Source organism: Saccopteryx bilineata, chromosome 9, assembly GCF_036850765.1.
Source record: "Saccopteryx bilineata isolate mSacBil1 chromosome 9, mSacBil1_pri_phased_curated, whole genome shotgun sequence".
Lineage (NCBI taxonomy): Eukaryota > Metazoa > Chordata > Mammalia > Chiroptera > Emballonuridae > Saccopteryx > Saccopteryx bilineata.
This window is the reverse complement of record NC_089498.1, coordinates 50421371-50434167: the sequence shown is the minus strand read 5'-3', so window position 1 is coordinate 50434167 and position 12797 is coordinate 50421371. Positions and strand designations below refer to the sequence as shown.

Sequence of the window (12797 nt, the reverse complement as noted above, 5' to 3'; positions counted from 1 at the left end):
ACCGTGGTATTTATTTTCTCTTGGTCTTCTCAGTTCTCATTTTTCCTTTACTCCTAAAACCAAACCACTATAAAAATTATTAAAATAAATAACAGAACTTAATTTTTAAGAACGAGCAGCAAATATCATTTCTTCCTTATAAGAAGAAACTAAACCTTAACTTTAATTTTGGCAACAAACAAACCATTACACAGTTCTAACCACATTCATTAAACTATTCCTTGCACCAGATGACGTTCCTCTCCGTAGTGCCTTCGGACCAATCCTCACGAGGGTCTTAGATTTCGGAGGGAAGCACTATTGATCGACCAGACATTGCCTCACAAGGTGGCAAGTAGAATTTCATTTGATATCAGATGGCTCCTAAGGCAATGGCAAACTTTACCAGGACTTCATGCATTTTAGCATCTTCAAATTATTACACACAGCTAAAGAACTGTAAGTTTAACATCCAAACAAGCATCCACTCTCACTTCCTAAAAGACCTCTCGAGGTTGGAAGAAGGCAATGCAGCCGTTTTGGCTTATGATGGTCTACTGAGCTGGGTCAACTGTGCTTCCCTTTTACCTGTCCAAAGACAATCTGGGGGTGGTGAAAAGGCAATCACTCTGCCTGAGTGTCCACCCATAAAACATACATGAGCATATATGAAAATGCCGAGTTAAGATAACATTTAAACCACTTCTATGTTCATTATAATGCCCTTAGAAGGCTCTTACTCTTATTAAAGAAGAAACAAACTTTTATGACCTCAAGTAAGCAAACAGATCAACATTCTAACAAAGATTCATTTGTTATACTACATTCAAAATTTTTATTACTTTGTGTGCTCTTCTTTCTGTTGAGGTCTATTATTTATTATTAAAGTAGCCTAAGACTGGGGGGTCTGTTGGCTCACTTTGGTAAGTACTTCAAAGCTCACAGCCTTACCCAGACTCCAGACATGCCAGCTTCCAAACAGAATCACTGGTGTTAAACAGAATGACTGGTGTTAGCGCAAGGAAACAATTAGGACCTTTAAACACAAAGTCCTATCTATCTATGTATGCCATATCGCATAATCCTTAAAACTAAAGTAACCATTATTTAGAATAAGTATTAATCATATTCCTAAAGTTAATAAATGCATCTAACACATTAGTTTAAAATTGAGAATTTGGTAACTCAATTTCCATATTACACTTCTGTTTTGATTCATAGAAAGCACAATCCCAAAATAGAACTTCAAGTTCATAGAAGCCTCTTATAAATTCCTCACAGGCAAGAATCCTACCTGCCTGCCACTATTTTATGTCTGACATACAATAGACACTCTGGAAATATTTGTTGAATAAATAAATAAAGGTATCAATCCTAAAATTAATGAGCTCAAACTACTTTATAACTACAGAGACTACTATTATGATGTCCTTGCTTTTATGAAGTAAAGCAGGAGTTAGGAAACATTTTATAAAGGGACAGATGGTAAATATTTTAAGTATTGTGAATTATATGGTCACTGCTGCAACTACTCAATCTTCTTCCACAACTAAACAACTCAACTGTTATAGCCTAAAAGCATACATAGATAATACATAAACAAATAAGCAGGATTGTGTTTAAATAAAACGATTTACAAAATCATCCATTATTCACAAAAACATTCAAATCCCAAGGAAACCATTTTCTTACAATGAATACTCTATTCCCTAAAGATTGGAAATTGGTGAACTTGCTAAATTCAGCCAGATCTATTTTGTTGGATCAAAAGTTAGACAAAGCATTATACTCATTCTCCACAGTGCCCATCACTCCTTACTGAACAACCCCCAGCTATTTTTTGTCATGTTACAAGGCTGGCTCATGCAAGCCTTTGAATTTACTTCCTGATTTCTACCCATAAGTGGTTTCCAGGGATGCGGCCCAAATCCATACCTGTGAAACTATAACCACAACACAGGCTCCTCAAGAGCAAGCCCATAATATTCGACTCTCTGCCCTTCATCTAACACCTAATATCAACACCTAACGAACTTGAAGTATTCATTGATTCCCTATTACTTGATGTGTTCTGCATGGTCTCTGTGAAGGGGTTATATAACAGTGATAATGGCAGCGAAGAAGATGGAGAAAGACATGTGTCGTCTGGGACATGGTGAGTCACAGGAAAAGCTGCAGGAGTCATTCTAGCACTGAAAACCAAACACGCATGTCCCAACTGTGCCTCAGTCTTCTCTCTGCTGCCTGGATTCCTCCTTCATATCACAGCAGAAGCTGAACAGAGGTAGGACAACCCGGACCACCTCCACTGGAACCATAATGAGGATAAAATCGTTTTTAACCTTCATTTCCGCCAGGGGGACTCTGGGTGGGTGAACACAAAAAAATTACCTGCGTAAAATTAACTGTTGTATTCCCACACAATGGAATGCTCAATAGCAAAAGTGAACACTCTATAACTATGTACAATATAGAGGAATCTCACTAGTACATTGTTGAATGAGAAAAGCCGGACATAAAAAGTACAATCTGCATTATGTATTACACACACACACAGAAACAGAAAAATGAATGTGTGCTATTAGAAGTCAGGAAAGTAGCTTCCCCATGGAGTGGGTAGTGCCTAGTGTCCAGAAGGAGGCAGGAGGCGGTGGTGGTAATGTTTTGTTTCTTGATCTGGGTGCTGGTTACATGGCTGAGCTCAGTTTGTAAAATTATACTGAGATGTAAACTTACAATATGTGTACTTCATGTATGTATGTTTTATTTCAATAGAAAATTTTTAAAATTATTTTATATCTGAGCAATCCAGGACCAGAGATCCAGTAAAAGGCCCTGTATAGGACCCCTCACTCCATTCCTTCAGCCATCCTTTCTCTGCATCATATGGAGCCCCGCCTCGTCCTCCTCGTCTTTGCAAAGTATAACCAGATAGAGACCAAAGGGCAAAAAAGCAAACTAGATCGTTCTGAGATATCTACAATTCCAGTCATAGCTCCTTCAGAATGTCGGTGTCTTTTGAAAAAACTTTACTGCTGTAAACTTTTTGCTCTAAATGAGAAACAAGAACATAAGAAGACTCTGCTGCCCTAAATGGTATTTAAATGGACTTCTTTTTAAAATAATGCTCTAAATGGGCAAGTCTAATATATAAACATCAATGAAGAAGTGCTTAGATACTTAGGGACAGTGGTGGGTTTCAGCCAGTTCGCACCAGTTCAGCAAAACCGACACCTGATTTTTTTGTTAAGTTTGGCAAGCCAGTTATTAAAATGTCATTTGTAATCAGGGTTCTTGCTGAGGTGGGTGCCTAGGAAGCTGCCCAATGTGGAAATCACAAATTTATATTCTTTATTCTTTTTTAACGTTCATCTGCACAACGGCATATTCTAAGCGCCTGTAATAATGTTCATTCTGTCCATAGGTGAAAAAAACTGCAAGTGAGGATGCCAAACAAGAAGCAAATGGAAATATCTTAAATAACAGTTTAAGATATTTATTGTTTATTGTTTTTTGTCAGGTATTATTTAATGTTTTTTGTTAATATTTTAAAACTCTTTCTTATAACATAATCTAGTTTTGTGTACCTATTTTATTGTTCTTATTTAAATATTAAATGGATGAAATAATAAACTACTTTTCGATATATCTTTTTTTATATTTAAAATGTTCATTAGGGCAGAGAACCAGTTGTTAAATTATTTGAATCCCGCCACTGCTTAGGGACCATGTAAGGAAGACACTACAAACAAAGTGTTCACTGAGAGTCGAATGCAGAACAGCTGACAGACGCCCTGAAATAGCCAGAGTTGTAATAACGGACTGTGTAACTGGCCATAATGTATAATAATCTACAATTATAATAATTGCTGAACACATCTCAAAGATTTTATGTAAAATTTCAAGTTAGGTAGTCAAATTACGGGCTGAGAATCATTCTGAATCAACCTAATGTTGATTTTAATAGTTACCTCAACTTGACATTGCCACTCATATTTTTTTCCATATTCCACTAATAAATTCAGGTTTAAAAAAATCAGTTAAGATCTTTGATCACATTAGATCGCAGAGACTGGTCTACTTGTGAATGCTGATCAGGAGGAAGCTGGAGTGGGAATCAGACCCACTGCCTAACACGGAGCATCAGCCCCAGTGGGGACGGGGCGGGCCACAAGGACGGAGAATAGCACAGTGATCCTCCCTGTCCAGGGCCCACGAACGGTGCACATTCCAATCCTTGAGACCCAGACGTTTCTCATAGAAACAAATTCCTACTGACATCTGTCCATTAAATAAACCATTGTTTAAAGACTTCTTGAATCTGACTTTATTTATATCGGCTATTAAAGGAGAATAATTCAAAATAACACCTTTTAATAGGGAATTCTAACCATGTTTAATTAAATTAATCTATGTCGCATAGTGTATGAAAGGTTATAAAATGCTTCTCAGAGAAGAATATACTTATTTGTAAAAGCCTCATGCCCAAGAATTTAGGATGAAATGTCATGATGTCTGTAACTTGCACATTTCAGCAGAAAAATATACAAACCTATACACATGCACACAAAATGTGGCAAAACCAACAACTGTTAAATATAGGCAGTAGAATACATAGGAATTTCGTCCCATTCTTTTAACTCATCAGTATGTTTGAAAATTTTTATAATAGAAAGTTGCTAGAAATGTTTACTTACCTTTCAAGTAGAGGACTGTCTTCTCTCTCCTAATCAAAAGCGAATGGCTAACTACGCCCAAAGGCACAAGCAGGGATCCTTCATGCTGCCCTCGCCCTGCAAAAATAAGCAAAACAACATATCACTGAAGACCTGCATTAGTTAATGCTACTTGCCTTGAGAAAACGTTCTCAATATGTGACAAATCTCTAGATTAAAATAATGCTGTAACTATTTTTTAAGCAAAGATAAAAGTGAAAAGAAAAAACATGACCCCACCACATACTGAATGTGGGAAGCAACCATTAACTTCACCCATCCTGGAAACTTCTGGGACACAGTATTTCCTCAGTAAGTTTCTTTCAATTCACATCCACTTCAGGGAACTGGTTTAGCCCCAACTTCCATTCAAACAAAACCTGGAGCCGCCAAGACCTGTGCTTCACTCTGACTTTGGATTTTTGAGACCACACCTCGAAGGCATCCACAGACACTTTTAAGAACCACACCAGAGCCTGACCCGGCGGTGGCGCAGGGGATAGAGCGTCAGACTGGGATGCAGAAGACCCAGGTTCGAGACCCCGAGGTCGCCAGCTTGAGCGTGGGCTCATCTGGTTTGAGCAAAAATTCACTAGCTTGGACCCAAGGTCGCTGGCTCAAGCAAGGGGTTACTTGATCCGCTGAAGGCCCATGGTCAAGGCACGTATGAGAAAGCAATCAATGAACAACTAAGGTGTCGCAATGTGCAACGAAAAACTAATGATTGACGCTTCTCATCTCTCCGTTCCTGTCTGTCTGTCCCTGTCTATCTCTCACTCTGACTCTCTCTCTCTGTAAAAATTAAAAAAAAATTAAAAAAAAAAGAACCACACCAGAATTGTTGATCCCCCTGGAGTCCTTTCAAGTGAAGGTATTTGGACCCAATCTTCTACTATACTCAACTATAGTACAAGCTACGGGGCATAGTGGCACCGTGGCCTGCAAGCCATTTTCCTGCTGCCTCCACCACATCTTACATTTTGGCATTATCTATTACAATGTATCCTCCCCCACAGCCCTGCGAGGTAAGCAGAGTTTACTAAGTAAGTTTCAGAGATGATGTATGACAAGAACACTCAACTAGAAAACACCAGTGATAAAACTCCAACTTAGATCTTCGGACCCTAAGCTCAAGGCTGTCTCACCATGCAGGTCATCCCCCCGTTCTCACTTCCCCACAACATGATGCTCTCCTAAAAACCAGCCTCAAAGCAAAATGGCCCAACGACACACTCACATGCCATTGGGGGATGGAGGGTGCTAGTTTGTTCCCTGAGAGTGTATGTTAATAATCATTCTTAATAGTGCCATAGTACTATACTTATGAATGCCAACTACTATAATTACTAATAGTACACTGCTCACAAAAATTAGGAGACATTTTATCACTTCATATTCATTTTGAAATATCCCCTAATTTTTGTGAGCAATATATTTAGATACTATTGTATTAAATACTATTAGTAATTATAGTCCCCAATTAAACACAGTAACCTGTTTGTGACACTATTTATGTGTATGTGTGTGTATTATATATATATATATATATGTTTCACTTTTTCCCCTTCTTTCTCAACAAAGCACACTGTTGGCCAATGGAAGTAAAACCAGCATTGCATGGCACCCTTGATGGGTTTTATCTTTGTTACAACAAAAAGCATTAACTTGCTGCTGAGGATTTTCCATTCATTTTTGTAAAATGCAAATATCATGCAATATAAGGACACAGAGCCTGACCTGTGGTAGCACAGTGGATAAAGTGTCGTTCTGGAATGCTGACATTGCAGGTTCAAAACCCCAGGCTTGCCCAGTCAAAGCCCATATGGGAAGCAACTATGAATTGATGCTTCCTGCTCCTCTCCCCCATCTCTCTCTCTCTCTTCTCCTTCTCCTCTCTCTAAAATATATATATGGATACAGACACTGATCCATCAATAAATATGGTAGGAGTATCAAAAAACTACACTTGGGCCTGACCTGTGGTGACTCAGTGGTAAGCATTGACCTGGAATGCTGAGGTCACCAGTTTGAATCCCTGGGCTTGCCTGGGCAAGGCGCATATGGGAGTTGACTCCTGTTCCTCCACCCCTCCCTCTTCTTTCTCTGTCTCTCTTCTAAAATGAATAATTAAAATCTTAAAAAAAAACAAAACTACAGTTGGGAAGAATGTAGTGTCCCTATATGATGGCCTAAAGAGGCCTTTCATCTCTGATCACCAGAATTCTGCAAGCACAGAAGTTTAGAGGTATCCAAGTCTAGCCTGAGCCTGCGAAGGTGCTGCCATTCAAAAGCCTGAGGAAAGCTGGTCAGGGACCCGTGCCCCTGGCTTTCCGTCCTGTCTCCAACATTGTTAGCTTGAGTGAAAACCCAGAGAACCTCTCCAAGCTGCCTCCACCCCTGGGGCCTGGGACACCTCTGTACAAGGTCACTGCAAGCCCCACAGGAAAGAGGATGGGACGCAATGCTTCACAAACCAGACCACACAGACCCCAGGAACACTCACCAGGAAGTTATGCCAGGAGCTACACAAAACCAAGGAAACACATGCTTTATCTTTAGTAACATCAATTTTACTCCAAATTATAGTGAGGTTAAGGAAATGAATCGGTAATCTAAAAGTTGTTAATATCAAAACAAATACAGATTCTGGAATAGATGTCATCGTTGCAGGAATTTTAAGCTAAAAACTCCTGTTCTTACTTGCCTACTCCATTTCCAGCTACAGCCTTACGTGGGGGGTAGGCAGTGAGGGGCAGACTCTCCTCCTTTTTCATTAAAGGTGGTCTCGGGAAAACAGGTGATGTTGGTAGGAACTGTCTATCCCAGTAAGCCCAGAAAGCTACCAATGGCCCTTGGGCTGGAGAATTCTCTTTAAAATCAGGAATGCCGGACTTCTACCAGATCTCGGTCAAGGAGACTGAAGGCTAGGGACACATAACCCATCTCTACACCACACACCCTGGTTCAAGTATTCCTGAAGCTCCTCTCTTCACTGCCCTTCCCCCAGCTCCCCCGCCCCAGCCACTCCTGTCAGGCAGGCTCCTGCCACTCAGTCACCCAGCTCACGTCACTGACTTCCCTTCTACCCCATGCCGACTGGTAACACAGTCAGCACTTACAGTAATTTCCATTTATACGGATGGCCCCATCATTACTAAAGAAAAATAAGCTTACCAATTTAGTTTGCCTCTAAAACCCTTTTATTGTAAAATACATTAAAAAGCACATAACCATGATAGCCAGCCTCAAAGATGGCTTGCAATGATCACTCCTCTAATACCTATGCTCTTGTTTAGCCCCTCCCATGATGAGTAGGGCTGGCATGAATAACCAAGGCGATTTTAGGGAAATGGTGCAGTGTGACTTCCAAGACTAGGTGAAAGAGCAGCTTCCCTCTCACTCTCTGGTGGCAGGAAAGTGGCTGCCATGTTGTGAGGACACTCGAGTGCTCTTAAGACAAGCCCACATGTGAGGAACTGAGGCCTCCTGCAATAGCCAAGGGAGTCCCCATTGACTTGTATGGCTCTAGTAGGTTTTTCACCACTATAGAGTTCTCACTGTATGAACATATGCACAATTTACTGCTTTAGTCTACTGTCATCTAGGGAGTTTGTAGTTTTTTGCTGTATGAATAATGTTGCCATTTACATTTTAGAGCTCCTCGCCCAGAGGACTGAACAAGTTTCTCCAGGGCCCGTACCTAGGATTGTAACGTTCAACTCTCCTAAGGAATGTCAAACTGTTTTCCAAAGCAGTTATGTACAACTGACTCTTAAGCTGCCTTTCTAGTCTCTCCAAATAAGAGGCATGCCTCTTTTGCTAATTACCGGCAAAGCTTTCAACCAACAAAATGGAAAGTTTTTCTTATTTGCAGCCTCACTATACTGCAAATAAATAGTACTCCAAAGCAGTGATTCAGACAGCTGGAACGTATTAGTACCAGGACATGAGTACAGACTTCAGAATAATGATGCAGACCTGGCCAGCACCACACACTGTCCACAGGGATAAGTCAAATTGGATTTCTAGACCGAGGTTAAATTCACAGACGGATTCCTCCTGTGGACTCACATCCATGGGCCTATTTTACTGCTGTCACTCAGAGGGAGAAAAATTAACTCACATGCAACCCAGCCAAATTCAAGATTAAAGCAGAAGAGCAGAATCATTTCAATAAAATAGTATTTTGGGATTTTTTTTAATAGAATGCTGGTTATGTCTTTTATATTTTCACCTATAGCATGATATTTTTTACTTACTATACATAATTTTATGTGTAGTAATTCTAAAAAAAATACTATGTATTCTCTACATAAAATGATGTTCTTTTAAATTTAGTTAATTCAATTTGTTAAGTGGCAACATTAATTTTTCTATAATTTATCTGTATTTGAGTAAAAACAGTATAAAACATTTATTTTGGCATTAAATTTTTAAAAATGAGAAATTCTTTCCACTGGAGCAGGAAGGAAAGAAAAACTATTACTATAAATTTCAAGGCAGTTCTTATCATGTCAGTGGAAAAAAAAATAGCACTAGATGACCAAAATGGGGTCATTTCAACTCAACCTCTTGACAGTTCTTGTCTCTTTACAATCATTTATCCCTATTAGGTAGGAACCATTACATCTTTTGTACATGGAAGAAAGTCAGGCACAGAAAGCAATTCAGTTGTGCATAATCAAAAACCTGTATAGAACAAGGATTTGAACCCAGGAGGTTTACTCCAGAAGCCATATTCTTTTTTTTTCTTTTTTTTTTTTTTTGTATTTTTCTGAAGCTGGAAACGGGAAGAGACAGACAGACTCCCGCATGCGCCCGACCGGGATCCACCTGGCACGCCCGCCAGGGGGTGACGCTCTGCCCACCAGGGGGCGATGCTCTGCCCCTCCGGGGCGTCGCTCTGCCGACCAGAGCCACTCTAGCGCCTGGGGCAGAGGCCAAGGAGCCATCCCCAGCGCCCGGGCCATCTTTGCTCCAATGGAGCCTTGGCTGCGGGAGGGGAAGAGAGAGACAGAGAGGAAGGAGAGGGGGAGGGGTGGAGAAGCAGATGGGCGCTTCTCCTGTGTGCCCTGGCCGGGAATCGAACCCAGGACTTCCGCACGCCAGGCCAACGCTCTACCACTGAGCCAACCGGCCAGGGCCCAGAAGCCATATTCTTAACCATTATTTTAGGCAGGTTCTTTAACCTCCCAAGACCAGCCAGAAAGCCCTGCAGTGGTGACGATTAGAGTAGATTAGAGTAAGGAGCAGTTGCTGAGTATCTACAATGTGCTGAGTACCTGCTAAGTGCTGTGCTGCATTTCTAATCCCCCCCACATCTCTACCAGGCATGTATTATTCCCATTTTATAGCCGAAGAAACTTAGGCTCTGAGAGTTTAAGTAACTCGACCAAAATCACATACGCAATAAAATAAAATTGTGAAAATACCACTTCAACCTTGTCTCTGACTTCAAAGTTCATGCTCTTTCCACAATGGGCCTTACAGACAAAATGAAATGACCTAATCCCAGGATTTGTGTAGGCAAGTTTGAGCTTAGGCCCAGGAAAAGCGCTCCTGAAGGAAACAGATGTCACATTGGGAGACACTGGGAGCAGGTGTGTTGGCCTTCTTCGTAAGCAACAGACAGCAGCTGCCACTCCTCCGACAGGCAGAGGCAGAGCAGGTTTCCAGAAGACCAGCGGGCACAGTCAGAAAACCAGGGCTCGCCTGACCTGTGGTGGCGCAGTGGATAAAGTGTCGATCTGGAAATGCTGAGTCTCCAATTCAAAACCCTGGGCTTGCCTGGTCAAGGCACATATGGGAGTTGATGCTTCCAGCTCCTTCCCACCTTCTCTCTCTCTCTCTCTCTCTCTCTCTCTCTCTCTTTCTCTCTCTCTCCTCTCCCTCTCTGTCTCTTTCTCTCCCTTTCTCTCTCCTCTCTAAAATGAATTAAAAAAAACCCCAAAAAAACGAAAACCAGGGCTCGACAATCATCTCCTTACGAGGTCACATTAAGCAGGTCAAATGGCCTCTCCACACAATGCTTTCATCTGTAAAATGGGCCTATCTTTTTTTGTTGAGTTTGTCGGGGTGACATTGGTTAATAAAATTATATAGGTTTCAGGTGTACAATTCTATAAGACATCATCTGTATACTGTAATGGGTGTTCATCACCCCAAGTCAAGTCTCCTTCCATCACCATGTAAAATGGGGCTCTTCTATTTCAAAGGGTTGTTATGAAGATTTAAGAGACTAACACATAAAAGGGACCTGGCACACCATAGGAATCAGACACATGCTTACCAATTGAAGAAGTGAAAACATGCTCCAGCTATCAAACAGGAAAAGGCAGAGAGCCAATTTGAACAATAATACCCTTGTTTCCCAAACAAAGCTTCACATAATCTATGATGGATGAGCTGACAATTTGTAAAAGGCTATCCTCATATCATGATTTGTTTAACTAATATTACAACTTCCTCTTTCTGTCCTACCCTAAGTATAATAACCTTGCCAACCTGACGGACCATTTATGATAACAGTAAAAGTTAGACATTCTTTACATAAATATGGGAGCTGTAATACACTCGAAGTAAAACATTTGACTCATTCAATTTTACTGTTACTGACTTTAGAAAATCTTAAGTACTCATTTCAGGCGGCAACATCTCTTCAAAGTATTTCCTGTTTCCTGGAAATCATCCCAAATTACCTAACCAATAACAACAACAAAAAAACCACCTTGATTAAATTACTAGTAAATGACAAAAGACAGTTCAGCAACTCTTCATATGCCAATGCAATGACAGATAAGGTTCCTCCATAGTAACCCTTTTGCCATACCTAAGATTAGGTATTTAAAGTATGAAAAGTGAACTTAGACGACTCAGGTTAGCTACCGGCAATCTCTATAATAACTGGTCCTTGTGGCGTTTATGGGATGGATGAGAAGTAGTAGTAACTGAAGCATTGTAGGTCTGCTTTGCAAAATTGGTCCAATCCCATCTTTCTTGACCAAATGATGCAATCAATCAGTGAGCTACCCAGAGGAAACAGAGAAACATCTTCCTGAAAAGAAAAAGGCTGAATCTTGTGTTGGTTCTAATATTTGATCCAGGGTGAAATGGGAGACCCACGAAAGGGCAGTTTTCCAGAGGGCAGTAGCCTGTGAGGGGCAGAGGTAGCCTCAGTAGAGTAGGAGATGTTCGAAGAAAACTGGAGCAGCCACTCCTAGTGGTTTCACAGCATACACCACAGACCAGACCTGCTGAGCATGTGTCCTACATTCTTCTTTAAAACCCTCACTCAGTAACCTTCAGAGAAAATACTGTAATAAATATACATCTCTCTTTAGCAGGTAAGAAAATTGATTCAAAGATTAAATGACTTGCCTACAGTCACAGAACTAGTAAGTGAGTAGAACAGGCTCATAGCATATGATAGGTACTCAATAAATATCTGCTGAATATGGGGTTTGTATTTCTCCTCTATAGAAAGAGAAAACACTATTTGCCTCCCAAGGATTTTATACGAATAAAATGAGATTATATATATGAAGCTCCTAGTTCAGTGCCTTGACCTCTGGACTATCCTGTGATACATGGGCAACAATGTTGATATAAAAAGGTAGGTACAATAACCACCTGGAAGAGGGTTATGACAATGACAAGGGTATAACAAACATCATAATGGATAGAAGACATGCAGATATACATAACAGACAGAATAATGGCAATAAGCAATTAAGAAGATGTTCAAGATCATTAATCGTTAGGAAAATGCAAATTAAAATCACAATGAGGTACCATTTCACACTTATCAGAATGGTTAAATTTTAAAAACTGGCCATATCAAATTATAGCAAAGATGCTGAGCAACCAGGACTCACACATTGCTGGTGGGAATACAACAGATGAATGGATATTCATATAGCGGAATACTACTTAGTAAAAAAAAAAAAAAGGGACAAATTATAGATATACACAACAACATGGATGAATCTCAAATGCATTATATGAAATGAAAGATGCTATCTCAAAAGGATATAGTCTACATAATGCCATTTATATGCTATTCTGGTAAAAGTAAACCGATAGCAACCGAGATAAGATCAGCAT

The 12797-nt window shown here is 40.2% G+C and overlaps 1 protein-coding gene across 6 annotated transcripts in view; it reads right to left on the bottom strand.

Annotated features, from left to right (window-relative positions):
- SGMS1 (sphingomyelin synthase 1) overlaps positions 1 to 12797 on the bottom strand; it is a 325673-nt gene that overhangs the window by 280911 nt on the left and 31965 nt on the right. For all 6 annotated transcript variants that reach the window (XM_066244178.1, XM_066244179.1, XM_066244177.1 and 3 more), the window contains exon 2: positions 4677 to 4772. The gene's annotated coding sequence lies outside the window, so the exon portion shown is untranslated. The remainder of the gene's footprint in view (positions 1 to 4676; positions 4773 to 12797) is intronic.